This window comes from Podarcis filfolensis (genome assembly GCF_964270895.1).
Source record: "Podarcis filfolensis genome assembly, chromosome: 10".
In the NCBI taxonomy this organism is placed as follows: Eukaryota; Metazoa; Chordata; class Lepidosauria; order Squamata; family Lacertidae; genus Podarcis; species Podarcis filfolensis.
The window spans coordinates 62,384,386-62,406,184 of NC_139612.1; the positions used below are offsets into that span (position 1 = coordinate 62,384,386).

General features: G+C 45.5%; 1 protein-coding gene across 5 annotated transcripts in view; it reads left to right on the forward strand.

Annotated features, from left to right (window-relative positions):
- Positions 1 to 21,799, forward strand: part of SOX5 (SRY-box transcription factor 5) — a 770,837-nt gene that overhangs the window by 18,920 nt on the left and 730,118 nt on the right. Inside the window, exon 1 of one of the 5 annotated variants that reach the window (XM_083572724.1) lies at positions 5,849 to 6,274. The exons of the other annotated variants lie outside the window; for them this stretch is intronic. The gene's annotated coding sequence lies outside the window, so the exon portion shown is untranslated. Of the gene's footprint in view, positions 1 to 5,848; positions 6,275 to 21,799 lie in introns of those variants that run through there. 5 annotated transcript variants of the gene reach the window in all.

The following is a 21,799-nucleotide window of genomic DNA, read 5'->3' on the forward strand; positions in this document are numbered from 1 at the left end:
AAGGACAGATCCTGAAGCTGAGGCTCCAATTCTTTGGCCACCTCATGAGAAGAGAAGACTCCCTGGAAAAGACCCTGATGTTGGGAAAGATGGAGGGCACAAGGAGAAGGGGACGACAGAGGACGAGATGGTTGGATAGTGTTCTCGAAGCTACCAGCATGAGTTTGACCAAACTGTGGGAGGCAGTGGAAGACAGGAGTGCCTGGCGTGCTCTGGTCCATGGGGTCACGAAGAGTCGGACACGACTAAACGACTAAACAGCAACAAGAAGAGGATATAGTTATGGTATGCAGCAATATGGGCAGGGCTAGAGCCAGACTTGATCCTCTGGGCCTTGGGGGCCGGAAATCCAAACCATCTTATTTGCATTCTTTTTAGAAAATATACCAGACTCCGCCTTCCTAGTGCTGATGACTTGCAAATCATACATCATGGTTGTTTGGGGATTATTTAAACAACAACTCTGCAGACTCGTTTTGCAATCCTAGAGCAGATTAAAGTGTGTGTGTGTGTGTGTGTGTGTGTGTGTATCGACACCTTCGAGATCTCTCTCCCCCTCTCTCTACAACGCCAAGGAGGCAACACACACAAGTATGTGCTATTTTCTCTTGATATGACAGATATGTTCAGGCCAGTCTTGGCTTGAGAATTATCTGTGGAACAGTCAATGACATAGTTCACTCTCCAAGAATGCTGCTTATCATGAAAATGTTTATCTCAGATGTACAAGCCTTTCTTAACTGCTGGATTTCGCAATAAGCGCATTGCAATGCTAAATCCTTTCTGGGCAGGCTTCGCATTTCTTTCTCTCTGAGGGAGCAGCCAAATGCTGTCAACCATAACAAGATCCATCCAGGGGTGTCTTCATAAAACCAACATGGCTAAAATACCCTCAGGGAATCCTGGGAGCACAATGACGCCCATCTGCATTATGCATTTAAAATGGTATCATACCGCTTTAAACAGCTGTGGCTTCCCCAAAAGAATTCTAGGAACTGTAGTTTGTCAGGGGTGCTGAGAGCTACAGTGGTACCTCAGGTTAAGTACTTAATTCGTTCTGGAGGTCCGTTCTTAACCTGAAGCACCACTTTAGCTAATGGGGCCTCCTGCTGCCGTTGCGCTGCCAGAGCGCGATTTCTGTTCTCATCTTGAAGCAAAGTTCTTAACCTGAAGCCCTATTTCTGGGTTAGCGTCATCTGTAACCTGAAGCATATGTAACCTGAAGCGTATGTAACCCGAGGTACCACTGTATTAGACTTTGCCTAATTCCCCTCAGTGGTTTAACAGCCAGTCCCTCTTTCCAGAGAACTCTGGGCATTGTAGTTCTGCAAGGGGAATAAGGGTCTCCTAGCAAATCTCAGCACCTTTAACAAACTACAGTTCCCATGATTCTCTGGGGGATGACATGGCTGTTTAAAGGTGAGGCCTGAGTCAAGGTGGAAAGAAAAACCCATGGTGCCTCACCATGAAGTTGTTACAGTGAGTGCCACACTTTTAACCAGTGCTTTTCCTTCAAGGAATAAATGTGCCAGTACTGTGTACACTTGAGTACACCCCCCAAAAGCCCTGGGTTTGTGAAACAAAAGGGAATTTTAAAAAGGAATTTAGCAGTTGTTAATCACCCCAGTGCTTGCATACTCGTTGAGTAGAACATCTGCTTTCTACTGAGCAATTGGGTAGAATAATAGCGGACATTTTTCATTGTATCGCCATACAGGAAGGGACTCGCAACATAGGTTGCAGTCCTAGCCCTACTTAACTGGGAGTAAGCCCCTTTAAATTCAGTGGGATGTGTTTCTAAATAGATAGGGTTAGCAGCACGGCCTTGGGCTGAGTTCAGACATGGCACTGATTGTGTTAATTTTACTGATTGTAATGGCAGCACTTCTGCCCCAGTTTATATGGTTCCTTTCACACTGTAGTACCTGTATACCACCACGTCGTGCTAAATTTCATTTACACCAGTAGGGTATTGGGGGCAAAACGGGTGTGTATGTGATGCTCCACCAGCCTCACTTGGGCCTCTGCTCAATAGCTGTTAATGGGGATGATCCTGGGGTGGGCTGTGCTCCATTTAGGTGCACAGCCCTATACAAAACTCCCATTATTTTCTGGGCTTCCAGGCTTGCAAGTAGATTTTCTTTGGAAGCAAATGGTGCAGAAATGAGTACTGGACTTGCACTGCGTTCCACTAAATTTCCAGAAGCAGCTTTTACATTGTGTGAAAGTGGAAATATAATGCAGAAATTAACAGCTGGCGAAGAGGGAAAATGGAATAAACTGCCGTCTAGATTGCAGTCTGATGCCAACTTCCCTGGGAGTAAGGCCCCCCCTCCAGAACTCGATGAGAATTACTTCTGAGCAGACTTGTATGCATTCACATGGTTAGGAAGTGATCCAAGCAAAGTAGGTCTTGAAACATCCTTGTGAAGGGTTAACTCCATGGAGTACAATGGTACCTTGGTTCTCAAATGCCTTGGTTCCCAAATGCCAAAAACCTGGAAGTAAGTGTTCCAGTTTCCCAACGTTTTTCGGAAGCTGAACATCTGATGCAGCTGTCGGCTATTGTTTCTGGGGCGCCTGCACCAATCAGAAGCTGCGCCTCGGTTTTCGAACATTTCGGAAGTCAAATGGACTTTCGGAACTGATTAAGTTTAGCGCTTTTGTTTTCGCTATTTATTTTGCGTTTTTGTTTTTGAAGCTTTTTCTGCTAATTTGTTTTTGTCACTGTGTGGAACCCAGTTCAGCTACTGATTGATTGATTGTGTGACTGTGGAAATGGATAAAAGCCCTCCATCCAAACAATGACTATCATTAGTGCAGGTAAGAAAAAAAATATTAATTTTTATCACACACAATACTGTCTTATTTATTTTATAGCATAGTACATTGATTGTTGCTTTCATTTTATGGATCAATGGTCTCCTTAGATAGTAAAATTCACGTTAAATTGCTGCATTAGGGGTTGTTTTAAGAAGTCTGGAATGGATTAATCCATTTTGCATTACTTTCTATGGGAAAGTGCACCTTGGTTTTGGAACGCTTTGGTTTTGGAATGGACTACCAGAACGGATTAAGTTTGAGAACCAAGGTACCACTGTACAGTGGAATTTCCCGCTGAGTAAACACTGACAGGATGGCCATGCCATTTCCTTCAAGGAGAGCAGTTTTGGAGGGCTAGCCACCTGCAAAAGAGGGAAGGGCTTCTGGACTTCTAATAGCCATGAAGAAGAGGAAGTTTCAGCAGGTGTAACTTGCAGGACAAGCTCTGCCTGCTGAAATTCCCTTAGCAGCACAGCTAAAGGTATAAGAGCTTTGGCCTGTTTTTCACCAGGCCACCCTAAAGGATGTGAATGGTTCCCTCAATTAAAGGGGAACTTTCAAGACAGGCTCTGAGACGGCCCACCCCAGGCCCTCTAGCTTAGTTCCCTCTTGAGTTTCCTTGACTCAACATTTCCCCAAAGATCTGCCATGGCATAGTGTGTTAGTGAAAATACAATGGAAATAGGTGGTTAACTGGCTTTTTGAAATGGTGATGCTGATTATTAAATTGTAATAATAGTACAGTGGTACCTCTGGTTAAGAACTTAATTCATTCTGGAGGTCCGTTCTTAACCTGAAACTGTTCTTAACCTGAGGTACCACTTTAGCTAATGGGGCCTCCTGCTGCCACTGCGCCACCGCCATGAGATTTCTGTTCTCATTCTGAGGTAAAGTTCTTAACCTGAGGTACTATTTCTGGGTTAGCGGAGTCTGTAACCTGAAGCATCTGTAACCCAAAGCGTCTGTAACCCGAGGTACCACTGTAATTGATGATGATGATGATGTTATAATACTAGTAGGCTTAAGTTCCCCTGGGGCATCCAAATCATCTGATGAGTTCAAATGATCATGCTTCATGGCTTGGGACCAGGTTCCTGAAGGACCATCTCTCTTCATACCTTGATCCCAAGATATTCTTAGACAGCCCTTCTCTCTCATGAACCGTCAGGATGACAAAGAGGAGGAAGAGGATCCTGGCGAGGGGTGGAACCAGGACTGGAACACACTGGGGCAAGCAGAGGATGGGGAAGGAAGTACTCATAGGGTGACAGAGGATGGTGAAGGGATGGGGGTCGCTGCACAGGAATCAGAGTCGAAGGACTCATCACCAGAGCCAGAGGGGCCCCTATCTCCCTGAAAATGGTGGGCTCTGAGGTGAAGGGAGCAGCAGAAGGGGTTCTCCAGGAGGCAGAGGCAGGCAAGGGCCCACAGCCCAGCTCCCTAGTTGGCTATGTGGGGCTTGCTAGCTCTGGGAGGAGGGGTTTGATTCCTTAGCTGGAGTAGGCATGGAACAGGTGAGGGTCGTCTGCCTCATCAAGCCCAGATGCTGCAATCAGCAGGCAAAGTGCAACAGGGAAGCAGAGCTGAGGCACTGTTTCTGCTCAACTGCTCATGTCGAGGGACCTTAGCTTGGAGGCTCCATGATCTCTGCGGGACTGTGCTTTGGGTTTGACTCTGGGCTTGTATCCTGACTGCTGGACTTGGCTTACTTGGTCTGACCTTGGACTGTGTTTCCTGACCTGTGGACTTTGCTTGTGTGGATTGACCCCTGAACTTCAGACTTGATATTCTGACTTGCCGCCAGGTAGGCCAGGGGTTCAGGGCATTCTCCAACTAGACCCCCCCTGGGTGAAGTGCAATGGGTGGGAACAGAAAAGAGAACCATCTCAGAGGCAAATCCCTCCCAAGTTGTAGAATATCCTCCCTAGAGAGGTTTGTCTGCCAATTGGTGCCAGGTGAATCATAGAATTGTAGAGAAGGAAGGGACACCAAAGGTCATCTAGTTTAACCCCCTGCAATGCAGGTATCTCAACTTTGGCATATAAGACAGATCTGGCCACCCAAACTCTGCTTAAAAACCTCCAAGGAAGGAGAGTCGACCACCTCTTGTGGGAGTTTGTTCCACAGTCAAGCAGCTCTTACTGTCAGAAAGTTCTTCCTGATATTTAATTGGAATCTCTTTCTTGTAACTTAAAGCCATTGGTTCAGGTCATACCTTCCAAAGCAGGAGAAAACAAGCTTGCTTCATCTTCCATGTGACAGCCCTTGAGATATTTGAAGGTGGCGATCGTATCTCCTCTTGTTCTTCTCTTTTCCAGGCTAAGCATACCCAACTCCTTCAACCTTTTGAAGGCCTTTTTATTTCTCCAGGCTTTTCAGTCTGCCTTGGCTTTTTTCTTTTTACTCACAATTCCTTGATCGATCATCGTCGTTAAAATTTAATCAAACAAGCAACAAATTGCACTTGCTAAATGAAGCCTGCATGTCCTGTGGCAGTCTACCTCTGAATAGCAGCTGCTGGAGAGGAACCACAGAAAAGACTGCCTTTTTCATTTGCAGAGTCCTTAGAGCAGGAATAGCCAATGCATCCCTCTTCAGAAGTTGCAGGACTTCCAGCTCCCCCAGCCAGCACAGCCCATGGCCAGGGGTGATGCCTGCCATAATCCATTAATATCTGGAGGGCTACCTTTGTCCTAAAGTTATGCAGTCAGCAACAGAGTGCTGAACCAGACTGCCTTGGATTGAGGAAAGTAATCCCTGCATTGCCATTCGCATTGGACGTTTTGCACCAAATCTTCAGGGGCAACGAAAAGTCTTTTCTTCTCCTGGAAGAAAAAAACAAAATCTGGCCCGTTGAGTCACCACCACACAAGGCACTAAACAAAGCTAATTTTAAGCAGGTCAGAGTTCAGCCGTTCCCTCTGGAATTTAGGAGTCTCGTGTGTTAAGCGAAAAGGGTCAAAGTTGATGCTCTGCTACAATTTTTTGCATGCTTTCCCTCAAGAACAGCCACCCGGGCTAGGATTAGCATGAGGTCTGCGAGGCTGGCACTTCAGTGTCTAGGTTAAGAAATGTTTTCAAGCAGTAAATGCACTCTCTGTATGGAAACGAGGGGAAAGGATTCCTTGGGCGCTTTCGTATTCAAAAATGTGCGAGCTCCGAGCAGGCGCCGCAATGTAATTTAGGGCAAGACATGCTTCATAGCTTTGGAGAATATTGCCTCCTGTAAATGTTACTTCGGTGGATGGGAGCAATTTTAGAAAGGTGGCATTCTTGTTTTACATCGGAGAGCTTCGGAATAAAAAAGGGAAGCATCAGTCGGGGGGACGGAAGGAATGGCATTGGTGGAAAAGTACCGCCGGATCCGACTCCGATTGAGTGCTAGACGTGGCGCGGGTAATGGGAAAGAGGACAGTCTGGCGGCAAAGGTGCTTAGAAGGAAGAGAAACGAGTGAGTATGCACTTTTCACGTTCCCCCTCCCTCCTTCACCAACTTTCTACCAGATTGCTGTGGGATGTGGCTTGGTGGCAAATGATGGCGTAGGTCCAAGGTGATGGGGATGTTGGCGAGAACTATTTTGTGTCGTTTCCTGAAATGCTGAAATGTGTCTTAAGGATATTGAGTCTGTAGGAGTTCATATGGGACATTTGGACCTATATGAAGGGTCTTGTGTTGACCAATCACTTTCTGTCTTTGGAATTTTTTTAAGAGCAGGAAATGGAAAGAGAGAGAAGGGGAATCAGAAGCAAAGGAGGACAAAGCTGCTTCACTTTTATTTTTGTATGTGGAAACAGATAGGCTGGGTCCTTTTGTATGTGGAAACAGATAGGCTGGGTCCTGCACCCCCTCTCTCACTCACTCACACCCCAAGTTGCACCAATAAACAACCCCTCTTTTGTACAGTGACCCCTTTTGAATTCCCTTCCCCGAGAATGTTTCTTCTAAAATCTTGTCAAGCCCTTTTCTTGATTGATTTAATGTTGGCTCATCATGTTTCACCCAAAGTTCTTTTGCATTATTAGATGTTGTGTTGTACTGGCTTTGATTTTTAAAAGAAATATATATATATATTGTATACACTGTTATTTTGCAAACAAGATATCCTTTCATATTTAACATAGAAATATATTAGGTATAAATTAGTGTGCATATCTAATCCTCCAAAGCTCTTTAACTTTGTCAGTCCCGGCCACTTACCACCATACAATGCACCATCGTTATCATAAATTAATATAGTATATAATATATAATATTATATAAAATGTGTTATATAATCTAGTTGTCTCAATCCTATTTTGCAAATCTGCCTTGAGGGAACCAAGGAGGAATATAAATATTTAGACACAACCTATGGAAAATATTGAAGGGACATGGGTGGCACTGTGGGTTAAACCACAGAGCCTAGGACTTGCCGATCAGAAGGTTGGCGGTTCGAATCCCCGCGACGGGTTAGCTCCCGTTGCTCGGTCCCTGCTCCTGCCAACCTAGCAGCTTGAAAGCACGTCAAAGTGCAAGTAGATAAACAGGTACCACTCCGGCGGGAAGGTAAACAGCGTTTCCGTGCGCTGCTCTGGTTCGCCAGAAGCGGCTTAGTCATGCTGGTCACATGACCTGGAAGCTGTACGCCGGCTCCCTCGGCCAATAAAGTGAGATGAGTGTCGCAACCCCAGAGTCGGTCACGACTGGACCTAATGGTCAGGGGTCCCTTTACCTTTACTTTACCTTTATGGAAAATATAGGAGCCCTGCCTCCCTTGGCATATTGTCCACCCTAAGAAGAGATGGGAAATAGAGACAAATGGGGAGTTGTGAGGTTGCCATTATTTTGAAGAAGACACATTTGCCAACTTCTACTTTTAGCTATGGATTGCTATGACGACTCTATCCCTGAAAAAGAGGACGTGTCCTGGAAAAAGAGGACATATGGCAACCCAAGAAGGGTGGGGAACATCCAGGGGCAAAATGTGGCCCCCGAAGCCTCTCTGTTCGCCAACTGGAACTCTCCCCAGACACACCCACCTTCCCCAGGCCGCACAGCTCATGATCCCTGCAACATACTTGAGTTGTTTTAACTGGTTGCAATGTGTCTCTGAACTCTGATAGGGCTTGCCTGAGTGGAGAGAAGGTTGTGGAAACTGGCCTTCTGCAAGATGTACACACGCCCATTTTTGCCTCTGACCCCACCCCACCATTGCTTTGTAGCTCCTGGAAGGCTGCTCAAAAGGAAATGCACCCCACTGTAAGAAAACGGTTCCTCAACCCTGGTGTATGCCATCGTTCAGTTGGGTTCAAGGAGCAAAGCTTTTCTGGTTGAGTCTATCTTCCTGTTCCATATTCAGCAGCTCTTGCAAACAGTTTGTAGGATCCAAACTAGAGCAGGCTGTAAGATGGGAGAGATAGGGGAAACCACGGCAAAAGGCTCGTACAAAGTGTTTTTTTAAAAAATGTTAATTGCAATTAATCACCACAGAGTGGAAGCCTTCTTTTCCCAAGCTGTGTACTGCTTTTTTAAAAAAGAGCAATTCTATCAAGCACATCCCAACCCGGCTTCTTCAGAACTATGTTCCACTGATTTCAAATACAATCCCAAATATAAACCCATAGAACTGCAGCCTCTTCTTAGCCACCACCCTGTGAAGTCTCTTTTCTGCCCTATCTCCGTGTATGTTGAGATAGCTCAGTCGGTAGAGTGTGGGATTCTTGATTTCAGGGTTGTGGGTTCAAGCCCCACATTGGGCAAGAGAAGAGAGCTGAAATGGGCAGAGCAATGCAGGCGTAATCTCCAATTGCTTGGAAAAAGCCCTGGAAGGAGGGGAATTTAGACAAGTGGGGGTAGGTGGGGTCTTTCAGTCTTGGCAAACTGATTCATAGGGGCCGGATTTAGGTTTGAGGAGCCTCTAAGCTACTGAAGTTAATGAGGCCCTTTATATGACCACCTGTCCTTTGTCAATAATAAATTGTCACTGTTTTTTGTGTTGAATATATGCTATGTGGTAATTTATGGACCTAATAGGTATCTAAAGCCATTTGCACATAACAAAATATGTATTTCATCAAAGCAATTGTTACAACCAGTCTATGCAGAATGTAGGCACCCTGTATATAGAAATGAGCAAACCAGTGATATTTTAGGGAGCAGGCTAGCAGGCAGGGCCCATGACTTCCATCATAGGAACCTACACAACACAAAACACTGTTGCTGTATGCATGTTTTATTTTATTTGTTTTTTATCTTATATTTTGGAACTGTACATCCAGGTGTTTTTTTCTTTGAATTTTTTGGGGGCCCCCAAGAGAGTGGGGCCCTAAGCTATAACTTGTTTATATTACAGTGGTGCCTCATGTTAAGAACTTAATTTGTTCCGGAGATTCGTTCTTAACCTGAAACGGTTCTTAACCTGAGGTCCCACTTTAGCTAATGGGGCCTCCCACTGCCGCCACCCCACAATTTCTGTTCTCATCCTGAAGCAAAGTTCTTAACCTGAGGTACTATTTCTGGGTTAGCGGATTCTGTAACCTGAAGTGCCTGTAACCCGAGGTACCACTGTAGTGGCAAATCCGACACTGGCAAGACTTACCATGGATGAGTGCTCTGCTCATTATGCCTGACACACAGCCAAGTCTATGAATATTGTGTTTTTGCTAACAGAGAGTTATCTCCAACTTGGAATAGTGTGGTTTTCTACCAGCTCACTCCTTGACAAAGGGTTATTCTATGGATGGGAGGCTGTCCAACATTGAGTTGGACCATTGGTTCCTTCTAGCTCAGTAGTGTTGCTTGGCAGCAATGATATCTCAATAATTTCTGACCAGGTGTCTTTTGCAGGTCTACCTGGCGATGCCAGGAATTGAACATGGGACCTTCTGTGCAGAAAGCAGATGCTCCACCACTGAATTTCAGCCCTTCTCCTTTCTTTCTTATGGTTACATCATGTAATTCATTTCCTGGAGTGAGAGGAGGAGAGAGAAGCAGTCGTCTCCCTTCCTGCCTCCAAAAAACCCCCACATTTCTACTGCTGTGTGGGCGATATGCCACTGTCGTGGTACCCAGAGTGGCTTCTGTGCCACAGAAAGTGAGTTTAAGCAACTGGTGCTTGTTGAAGCTGAAAATCAAGAGAGCACCTCCATGTCTTGGCAGGCTGCAGAGCTATTCTTATCAAGCGTTTGCACAACTGGAGCTATGATTGACTTAAATGGGAGCGGGGACTTTTTTTTTATTAAATAAAAAAAGGTGATATAGTTCAATTTAAATCCTAGGGAAATGGAACTGTTGGACTTCAGATCACAGTTCACATCCCTTTGAAGTCTGTGCATTTGAAGGAGTGGGAAAGAGGTGCTTAGGAGAAGTGAGACGCAGGGAGGCAGATAACAGAAACGAACGAAAAATCTGCTTCCTCTGCTAATGGCTGAAAGTCCACTCTGGAGTAGGAATTTGGGGAGGGGGGTTTGAGTCAGTTCACATTTAAAGGCAAAGATACCCAATTTGCACTTTTTGAACAAACGTACAACCCCCAAACACAGCCTTTGACATTTGCACTTCTCTGAATTTTGCAATTCATTTCTCCAGCCAAGGTCTAAATATGCATGGAAGTTCATATATTAGTGGAAATAGCATGCAAAAATTTTAGGGGAAATGTTTTGCAAAACATGTGTTCTTTGGGCAAAACCTCATACGAAAACATGGATGTTGAGAGAGACCTGCATGAACATAGAATGGAAGATGGCAGGATATCCAAGGATGTGCTTTATGGGATGCTGGCTTCAGGCACCAGGCCTGTTGGCAGACCAACTCCGTGTTATAAAGTTGTCTGCAAACATGGCATGAAGTCTGGCAACATGAACTGCAATGTGTGGGAATCCTTTGCAGACAACCGTTGTGCTGGGAGACAGACAGTCAGGTCATGTATTCACAGCAATGACCAGAGGTGAAATGACCGCTGGGAGGAGCACAGAAAGAAAAAAAACTAGCAAATCTGGGTGCATTCACCTGCCCCAGCTGCAGTAAAACATCTCTCTCCCATGTCAGTCTCTACAGCCACAGGAGGCGCTATAGCTCTGACAGTTTGACTTTACCCACAATGGTGCAATCTTCCATTGTCTCCTGATGCAGACGGATGCCAGCAAGTTTATTAACCGCAAACGGCAGTGGAGAGGTGAACTAGAGACTAGAAAAATGAGAAACTGAAATGAACAGATTCACCCATCCTTACTCGGGAGCAACTGGTTGTGAACCCGCTTGCTTGCTCTAGCAGCGAGAGCAAGGGACGGGTTTCATCTGAGGTCTTCTGGTGCCTTCTCTTCTTAATGAGGAACGTACATTAAAGCACACGCACAAAACCCCACAACTTCTGGAATGACAGCTCTGAAAGCGAAGATTGTTCAAAGTCTGTGATGCTGAGGCATGAAAGCTGTGATAACGCCAGTGAAATCCTCAGTCGCAGTGATTCATAACTTGCAAATTACTAGCTTATTTATAGCTGTTAACAAGTTTGTCATTTTAAAGGGGGTGGGCGGGGGGAATCTTTGATTCTAGTCTTTACTGGCATGGTTTGTATATTAGAGGTAAAGGGGAGACTCTGTCATTTTCAGTCTCCCCCCAGTTCAGTTTTCCACATTTCCACATCAGTCAGTGAAGATTTTTTTTAAGTCACTGTGAAAATTCATCAGCGTTTTAGTGCATTTTTTCTTGGTATATTAATTTTTGCGTGCAATAATGCCTAATTTGCAAATCATTTTCCCCTGAATAAAATCCACAAGCAGCCTTATCCACCAGGGTTGCTCAAGATGTCTTCAGAACTACCCCCCCCCCAAAAAAAAATTGGTGCAGTTTTGAAATCGGAGGTTAATATCAGGGAAGTTTTGAAAGGTTCAGCCTACTACCCGGATTCAAAATGGTATGCAAAAATAGCTGAAAACCTGCTCCCTGACCTCAAAAGCTGTCATGAAAAAATTCATTACATTAATGCATAGCAAATAGATTGACTGCTTTCTATCATAGATATTTTCAGGTAATTTTCTAATATCTGCCTTTTTATCCATTGCTTATTCAAACTACACACATGTTTGTACATATTTTTTGACTGGAGAAGTGCTCTGCAAAATTCAGAAAGGTTCATGTTCCAAAAGGCAACTGTGTTTTGGTTTGCATATTGCTTCAGAAAGTGCAAATTTGGTAGGTTTACCTGTAAATATGAAAGTAATTGATTTCCTCATCCCATCCAGAATTAGTTATAGACTTGCAGTGAAGAATACTTTGGAGCAAGGGGTTGAAGGAGCGTCTCCACCCCCATCGTTCCGCTGAGGTCCCGCGCCGAGGGCCTTCTGGTGGTTCCCTCACTGTGAGAAGTAAGCTACAGGGAACCAGGCAGAGGGCCTTCTCAGTAGTGGCACCCACCCTGTGGAACGCCCTCGCATCAGATGTCAAAGAGATAAACAACTACCTGACATTTAGAAGACATCTGAAGGCAGCCCTGTTCAGGGAAGTTTTTAATGTGTGACATTTTAATGTATTTTTAATCTTCGTTGGAAGCTGCCCAGAGTGGCTGGGGAGACCCAGCTAGATGGGCAGGGTACAAATAATAAATTATTATTATTGAATTTGACCAGCACCCACCAACCCAGTGCCCTCCAGATGTTGAAGTGCAACTTCCCTCAGTCCCAGCCAGTCAGCTTTGCTGATGGAAGTTGCAGTCCAACGACATCTGGAGGGACCCCCTTGATGAAGACTGAATTAGACTCATTGCTCACATTTTCACAATAGACTTACCTCTATTTCCATTTACTGCCATGTGGCGGGACCAAATTCTCAAGAAGCTTAAGGATTTATAGTGTTTACCACCAAGCTGGTGTGGGGTTACTGAGTAGAGTCCTGGACTAGGGCCTGAGAGGCCTGGCTTCAAATACTTACTTGGGCCTGTCCCTGCCTCTCAGCCAAACTGAACCTCAGAGGCAGGAACCATTTATGCCACCTTGAACTCCCTGGAGGAAAGGCAAGAGATAATTGTAATAATAAATAAAGAGGATGTACTTCCTGAAGTCAGCCCTGTACAGGGAAGTTTTTAATGGTTGATGTTTCAATAAATATTTTGTTGGGAGCTGCCCAGAGTGGCTGCGGCAACCCAGTCAGATGGGCAGCATATTCATTTTAAAAAAGCAATAAATTAATGAATTGGAACATAGCAAGCTGCCATGTGGAGTCCATTGCTCCATCTTCCTTAGTATTGTCTACACTGATGGCAGTGGCTGTCCAGGGTTTTCAGACAGGGGTCCTTCTCAGCCCTATCTGGAGATGCTGGTGACTGAACCCAGGATCTTCTGCATGGGAAGAAGCACGTGCACTACTTTAATCATTCCTGGATTGGCACCCCTGCACATGTGTAAATTTCAAAATCCACTGATTTATCACAGGAATCCTAGTTTAAAAAGAAAAAGGTGGATCATGCAAGGCTGAAAGACCCCACTTGGTGTAAATTCTGTGCAACCGAGGGCCTGTGTTCACGTAACAGCTAAGAAAAGCTTTCTACTCTTAGGCAGGTTATGTGATGGGACATTTCAGAGCCCACACACCTACCTTGTTTAACTGCTGGTACATTTGGCTCCGTTTCACTTAAATTCACTTAAATTAGCTCTCGGAAAAGCAGAGGTCAACAGAATCTCCCTTTCCCCCAAAGAGAGCACTCCTGAAAGATCTGCTGAGGGAGCGCCTGCGATTTCCTCGTCCCAGCGGGGAGCTGCAGAGCTGACTTCCATCTTCCAAGGGTTAACGGTAACCTATAATAATAATTTTTGCCACACGCAAGATGCTCCCGCCAAACAAAAATGCTTCCTCTTTTTATGCATTAGCTATTTCCAGAGGCCTAATTTCGGTTTTGTATCAAAATGGATATCACAAACACTCTTGCCTCCCGCTGAGATGGAAAGTATTACCAAAAGACCTCTCTCTCTCTCTCTCTCTCTCTCTTTCTCTCTCTCTCTCTCATTGGGAGCAGAGGAAGGAGGAGAGAGTGAGGAGGCAGGAATCTAGGGAGCAATTGTGGAGACGGCGAAGCGGGTAGGCCCAAATCACGGGCAAAGCAGTTTTTCAGGATTGTTATCTGCACGCCTGACCTTTTGCTCCCTTGTACTGAATTCCAAGGGCAGCATCTCATGTCAAGCGCGGAGACAGCGAGGGACTTGGAAGGGGTGTAATTTGCGAAGGTCACAGAATCTGTGCAGTTTTAGCAGCCACGAACATCGGAAAAGGCACAACTGAGAGACAATACAGCGAGGCTACAAGGAGCCTTCCTTAGCAAGCGGCTAGGTTTGTTGCCCATGTGCCATATGGCCTCTGTGAATTTTTCAGAGGACCACATGGTTGGGGACAACACAAGAAGCTGCCTTCTACCAAGTCAGGCTCTTGGTTCATCATAGAACCAATTGCAACAGCGAAGCATAGCTGTCTTGGCTAGTAGCCATCAACAGCCCTCTTTTAAAACCCAGACCCTCCAAATGTCCCTATTTTCCAGGGATTGTCCCGGATTTACAGAAGCCATCCTGGTTTATGATTTGATCTTGGAATGTCCTGCTTTTTCTTAGGACACCCCTATTTTCAATGGATAAATGTTAGAGGTTATGGAGTTATGCGACCCCTGAGTCAAGGAGATAAGTAACTATACAACCTTCAGAAGACACCTGAAGGCAGCCTTGTATACGGAAGGTTTTTTAATGGTTTTATTACATTTTTATATGTGTTGGAAGCCACCCAGAGTGGCTGGAGCAACCCAGTCAGATGGGTGGGGCATGAATAATAAAATTATTATTATTAAAATAGAAAAGGAGATCCCTATATTCATCGGAGATATTGTGAAGGATATGAAAGCCATCTGCGTTGGTGGCTGTTGATACCTCCTGTGGAGATGGGATTACATAGTTCAAAGGTGACCTGCTTTGGGGTGAGCTCCTGTTGCTCTGTCCCAGCTCCTGCCAACCTAGCAGTTTGAAAGCATGCCAGTGCGAGTAGATAAATAGGTGGCAGGAAGGTAAACAGCATTTCCATGAGCTCTGGCTTCCTTCACGGTGTTCTGTTGCACCAGAAGCAGTTTAGTCATGCCGGCCACTTGACCCAGAAATCTGTCTGTGAACAAACGCCGGCTCCCTCAGCCTGAAAGCGAGATGAGCGCCACAACCCCATAGTCGCCTTTGGGTTGATTTAACCATCCAGCGGTCCTTTGCCTTTTTTTACTGCATAAGTACCCTTTGGCCACAATACTGCTCAGCCCCAATGAATATGCACATAGCTGATCTGCAGGAGAACATCCTGTCTGTTTTTCAAGGTGCATGCCTGTATTTGCGTGTAGACATTTGTGCTCATAAAAGGATCGGAGGAATCTGTGGGGCTGCTATGGAATTGGGGGGCTTCCTTGGACTCCGTGGAATGTCAACGGACTCATTAAGATTTAGCCAAGTTGTATGCATTATTCATAATATACATTCGCAGCATGGGCCTGTCTCTTGCGAATGCTTAGTCAGAATTATTTGCATGCTGTATTGTGGATCTATAAAGTGTGTTTTGTGCATTTTTGGAGCATTATCTTCCAGGCGTATTTTCCAATATGCTATGATCCTGGGAAGAAGGAAACTGCTTTTCAACAATAATGCACAATCATAGATTATGGGGGGTGGCTGGGTGTAGATACAGTACTGCCTGTATGTTTTTTTAATAGCAGTGGAAAAAAGATGGTCTTCCCTATGGAAAGCTGAATGGATATGGGGGTCTTTCTTACTGCTTGCTGTCAGAGCTGTTACTCACACTACAGAATCCTTGCAAGAAGGGGTAAGGGAATTTGAGTGTTGTCTGTGGACTGTCACCGAAGAGCCAGAGGCAATGGCAGCTGCAACACTCATGGGAGACATGGCAATGGACAGCTAGGCAATGGTAGAGTCTGGACTGAGTGGCCTTCCAGGGTCTTCCCTTCTTTAGATAGTCATGTGCATTGTTTCACTTTAAGTCATGGAGGAGAAGGCTATTGATGGCCACTAACCACAAAAGCTCTGCTCTTCCCCCACTATTGAAGGCAACAATGATTCTGAATACCAGTGTCTGAAAACCACAGCAGAGGAGAGGACTCTTGTACCCAAATCCTGCTTCTGGGCTTCCCATGGGCAATTGTTCGGTCACTGGGAGAACAGGATGCTAGACTAGAAAGAGACCCCCAGACAATTCTTCCAAAGACTTGCCTTCATAATGTGTGTTTGACCTGTTGTTGTTGTTGTTGTTGTTGTTGTCTTTTAGTCGTCTCCGACTCTTCGTGACCCCATGGACTAAAGCACGCCAGGCACTCCTGTCTTCCACTGCCTCCCGCAGTTTGGTCAAACTCATGCTGGTAGCTTCGAGAACACTGTCCAACCATCTCGTCCTCTGTCGTCCCCTTCTCCTTGTGCCCTCCATCTTTCCCAATATCAGGGTCTTTTCCAGGGAGTCTTCTCTTCTCATGAGGTGGCCAAAGTACTGGAGCCTCAGCTTCAGGATCTGTCCTTCCAGTGAGCACTCAGGGCTGATTTCCTTCAGAATGGATAGGTTTGATTTTCTTGCAGTCCATGGGACTCTCAAGAGTCTCCTCCAACACCATAATTCAAAAGCATCAATTCTTCGGCGATCAGCCTTCTTTATGGTCCAGCTCTCACTTCCATACATCACTACTGGGAAAACCATAGCTTTAACTATACGGACCTTTGTCGGCAAGGTGATGTCTCTGCTTTTTAAGATGCTGTCTAGGTTTGTCATTGCTTTTCTCCCAAGAAGCAGGAGTCTTTTAATTTTGTGACTGCTGTCACCATCTGCAGTGATGATGGAGCCCAAGAAAGTAAAATCTCTCACTGCCTCCATTTCTTCCCCTTCTATTTTTGCCAGCAGGTGATGGGACCAGTGGCCATGATCTTAGTTTTTTTGATGTTGTCTGACCTATACTCACATAATCAGGAGTAAGTCTCAGTGGAGCTTAAATACATCTAAAAGCCCTGCTGGATCAGGCCAATGACCCATCTGGTTCAGAATGCTCAATTCTCAGTGGCCAACCAGATGCCACTGGAAGGACCGCAGGCAAGACAGCAACTCTCCTTACTTGCAATTTGCAGCAACCAGCACTCAGAAGAATTTCTGAGTAGACCTGCAGAGGATTGCACTGTAAGCCAAAGTTTTCTCTTCCCTTCTCATCTTGAGTTTTGTGAAGCGAGGAAGGAAATGCTTAGGAAGAGTGTGGGGCAGGCAGCTCCTGTGGTTTCTTAACAGCAATAATGTTGCAGCGTGGAGTGCTCCTGGTTATGGTTCCAGCCAGTCAACCCCCTTTCAGGCTATTCCGTTCCTTGTACCCTCTTGCTGTCTCCTCATTTCCCCCTCTCCCAGAGGCTTCTGAGCATATTTGGTCATCACTGGGCTGTTAGAGGGTTTCCAGGCTCATAGTGTTCTCCCTTGCAAAGGATTTTTCATACCCCTGCAAAGCTCAGGCCTCCCCCACAGCTTGCTGATAACTCCCTCATATGTGGGGTGGGGGAGCAGCACTATTTTGGCTGGATACAGATTGGCACACAGAGGAGTTGGAGTTTCCTATTTGTGTATACAGTGGTACCTCGGGTTACATACGCTTCAGGTTACAGACTCCGCTAACCCAGGTATATTACCTTGGTTTAGGAACTTTGCTTCAGGATGAGAACAGAAATCATGCTGCGGCAGTGGGAGGCCCCATTAGCTAAAGTGGTGCTTCAGGTTAAGAACAGTTTCAGGTTAAGAATGGACCTCCAGAACAAATTAAGTACTTAACCACTTAGCTGTAGTGGATAGGAAATTAAAAATACGTTTGCTTCTGCCCCCCCTCCCAAGGATTTTATGGTATTTGTGAAAGGTGCTGATTTGAGTAACAAAGGAGGTAGCTGACAATATAAAATCAAAGTCCTCTCTAGTTACAGGTAGGTAGCCGTGTTGGTCTGCCGTAGTTCACACAAAATTAAAAAATTCCTTCCAGTATCACCTTAAAGGTAAAGGGGCCCCTGACTGTTAGGTCCAGTTGCGAACAACTCTGGGGTTGTGGCGCTCATCTCGCTTTACTGGCCAAGGGAGCTGGCGTACAACTTCCGGGTCATGTGGCCAGCATGACTAGGCTGCTTCTGCCAAACCAGAGCAGCGCACAGGAACGACGTTTACCTTCCCGCCAGAGCGGTACCTATTTGCACTTTGACGTGCTTTCGAACTGCTAGGTGGCACCTTAGAGACCAACTATGTTTGTTCTTGGTATGAGCTTTTGTGTGCATACACACTTCTTCAGATAACTCTCTGTTAGCCAAGGCAAAGGGGAATGGAAAGGGGAATAGGAAAGGTCTGTACAAAATCCTTGCAATGCAGGTTAACTGCAGGTTTAAGGTATAAAAGGATAGAGAGGGAGGAGGAAGAAATGATCTCTGAGCAAAAGTTCAAGGATGCTCCTTGTATTCTTGTTTACCCTGGAAGCAGTGGGGCGATGTCAGTGCTGTGAACTGTTCCTCCACTGAGACCTTGGGAGCCCCTTTTCCAGGTATTCCAGATTCACCATCTCCAAATCTCATGGCTAAATTTTTATCTTCATTCTGAGGTATGAGGCAAGGCCTGCCTCCCTCCCGCTTGGACCCTTGTTCCAAAGTTCGTCACAGAAATGGTAACCTCCTGCTGTTGCCAATACCCAGTAGATGGCGCTAACAGAACATGGTGTCCTCAGTTTTGTGGAGTGGGGGGCAACCTGTGACGCTGGCCTCAGTCTGGTTAGTCATGAGCAACTGGCATGGAATGCGGTTGTGCCCATTTATTTCCCCAAGGAATAGCTTTCTTTGAAACAATACTTGAGCTGTTTGAGAAGCAGCCATGTTGAAGCACCAACCTGGCCCCAGTAGGTAGCAACCTTGGGCAGGTGACAGGGTCCCTGCACTTCAGTAGGGCTTGGGTCTCCTGTGCCAGGTGACTTGAAGCTGCCATTTTAATTTCCCACAATGCACTGGATAGCAGTATGGGAAATCAAAATGGCAGATCCAACCCATATGTTATAGATGAATGCAGCATCACTGTGTGCACATCAAGAAAACACACTGGGCCTCACTTCCCTGTCCCTAACTCCTTGAACCTGAGGCTAGCCTTGTTGCAGTGAACTGTGCCCACCTAAGCTGTACTCGGAGTAAACCCATTGGAATGAACGAACCCAGGTTAGTCATGTCCAGTCACATCAGTGGAACCACAGCGAAGAAAACCAGAAACAACCCAGGGATTTCCATACCATTTGGGTCTCACTTGAATTGGACTCTATTCTCATTCTTGGGCAGAAGTTGTAGAGAAATTTTAAGTGGATTGTGATCTCCATGTATAATATCATTTTTAAAAACCTCTTAATTTCTACCACGGTGGTCAATAATCTATGTGGCCTTATGGTGCTGTTCTCATCTTAGATCGGTGGTAGCCACCATGCTTGTCTCTGGTTGTTGTTGAATTCCCAACTCGCATGAGCCCCAGCAACCATGGCCAATAGTCAGGGATGATGGTGCCTCGAGTCCAGTGATATCTGGAGAATATCACGTTGGCTACTGATGCCTTTGAGTGAAAGCCAGAGGTCCTGGGCTTTTGCTTTTTGATTTGTCTGTTTGAAGTTTCTTGGGGGGCGGGGAATTTGAAATCTTGATAAATTTTTTCGTGACAAATTTTCACTCATTCCCCAACACGTTCGTTTGCTCAATTAGCACCTCGGAGTCGATTGCTGGTGTTAGGTGTGAGTTCATTAGCGAAACGTCAGTGAACATCTACCCCACTGCGTCAGTAGGGAATATGCGTGAAAACATGTTGGACAGAGTTCTCAAACCATTTCCTTTAGAAGATACCCGTTGGCTTCCTACATCCTATTGTCTGCAGTCATAAAGAACCAACTGGTCTTGGGGATATATCTATATCTATATCTATATCTATATCTATATCTATATCTATATCTATATCTATATCTATATCTATATCTATATATCTATCTATGGTGTATATATGATTTATGCTTATAATCTCTTCATGGAATTTAAAGGCCTGAGTGATCTCTGGGGGGTGGGGTGGAGAGAAAGGGGAAGATAAAGGAAGGGGGGAAATAATTTAAAAATACATTAAGCTGCTGGTCTAGTGCGAAGGAAATTAAGCGAATTCAGTAGTGAATTCAGATCACCTACCTAGTTGTCAGTTTTACCTGTGTATTCCATTGGTACTCACTGGGGTTTTTGCAAGATTTCATGGGAGTCCTGTGAAATCTTGCGAGAGCACCAGCAAAATGGGATGGGCCACACCTGCCTACCTGCCTTCCGTCTTGCCAATCAGGGTGTGTCTCTGCCTGTCATTGCAGCTTGCTCCACCCACTGTTGGTCTCCCTACTCTCTGCCCCACCATAATCATTAATCAAAATTTTATTATTTATACCCCAGCCACCCTGCGCTGCTTCCAACACACATGAAAACATAAGAAAACATCAAACCTTAAAAAGAACTCCCTGGTAGAGGGCTCCCTTCAGATGTCTTCTAAAAGTTCTATAGTCATTTATCTCCTTGACATCTGCCAGGACGCTATTCCACCGGAAAGGTGTCACTGCTGAGATGGCCCACCGGTCCCAGTGAGGACCCCTCTGTGGCTGAGGGACCTCTTCATGTCTTCAGCATCATCCCTGGATACTGCAGAAGACTCAGGGACACAATTTGTTCCAATGGGGAATTGCCTTCACCTTCTAGTTGTCCAGAGTGGTGTGCCAGTGTGGTGTAGTGGTTAAGAGCGGTAGTCTTGTAATCTGGGGAACCGGGTTCGCGTCTCCGCTCCTCCACATGCAGCTGCTGGGTGACCTTGGGCCAGTCACACTTCTTTGAAGTCTCTCAGCCCCCTCACCTCACAGAGTGTTTGTTGTGGGGGAGGAAGGGAAAGGAGACTGTGAGCCGCTTTGAGACTCCTTAAAGGGAGTGAAAGGCGGGATATAAAATCCAAACTCTTCTTCTTCTTCAGAGTGAATGGGGAGCACACCTTAGGAGCAAGTGAGGCATAATGGTTAGAGTGCTGGACTAGGACCCGGGAGAGACCTGGGTTCAAATCCCCTCCTCGGCCATAAAGCTCACTGGGTGACCCTGAGTCAGTCGCTACCTCTCAGCCTAACCAGCCTTACATGGTTGTTGTGGGGATTAAATGAGGAGGGGAAGAACCATCTACACCTCCATCAGCTCCTTGGAGAAAATGGTGGGATGCAAAAAGGAATAAATAAGAATATAATAATAAAGCACACCCCCAACTCCCCATTGCAGGGAACATCAGCAGTGATTGTGAGCAAACTGTCTAATGGAAAACCTGTCTCCCATTCCTCATTTTCTCCTTGAGGAACCCCTGGCAAGCTTCTGAGGAGCTCCGAGGTTCCCTGGGACACCATTTGAAAGCCGCTGCACTAGAATAATCTCAGTTCTCCAACTGTTCAATATCTGGCAGCCTGCTGAGAAAGCCCGCAAAGATGCTTAATGTGAGTTTTCTCTCTTTTTTTTGGTAAGTTTCCCCCTGTATTGTGCTGTGGCTTTTATGAACGCCATTTATTATGGATATGCAATGCTGGCAGTGGGCTCGATATTTTGGGAGCAATTAGCACCATCCATGCACAGCCTCTCCTTTTGTCTGTCTTCGTCCAGACTGCCGAGAGCTTTCGTGGCGCAAGTCTACCTCTCTCAGACTTCGCTGCTCTTCCAACTGTTTGTCTTTTGGCCGCAACACATACACTTTAAGTAATGTAAATTGCGATAGTTTAAGTTTGCAGCAAAGCATTGGATACACTTTTTTTTTAGGGGTGCCATTCGCTTTATGATGTTGAAAAATAAAAATAACTCGTTTCCTGCTGTTTGTGATTATTCCTAGGGATCCCACAGCAGTTTTATTTAATGTTCATAATAGGTAGCTTCAGGGTTTGGGGTTTTTTTCTTGTTCTTAATCGTT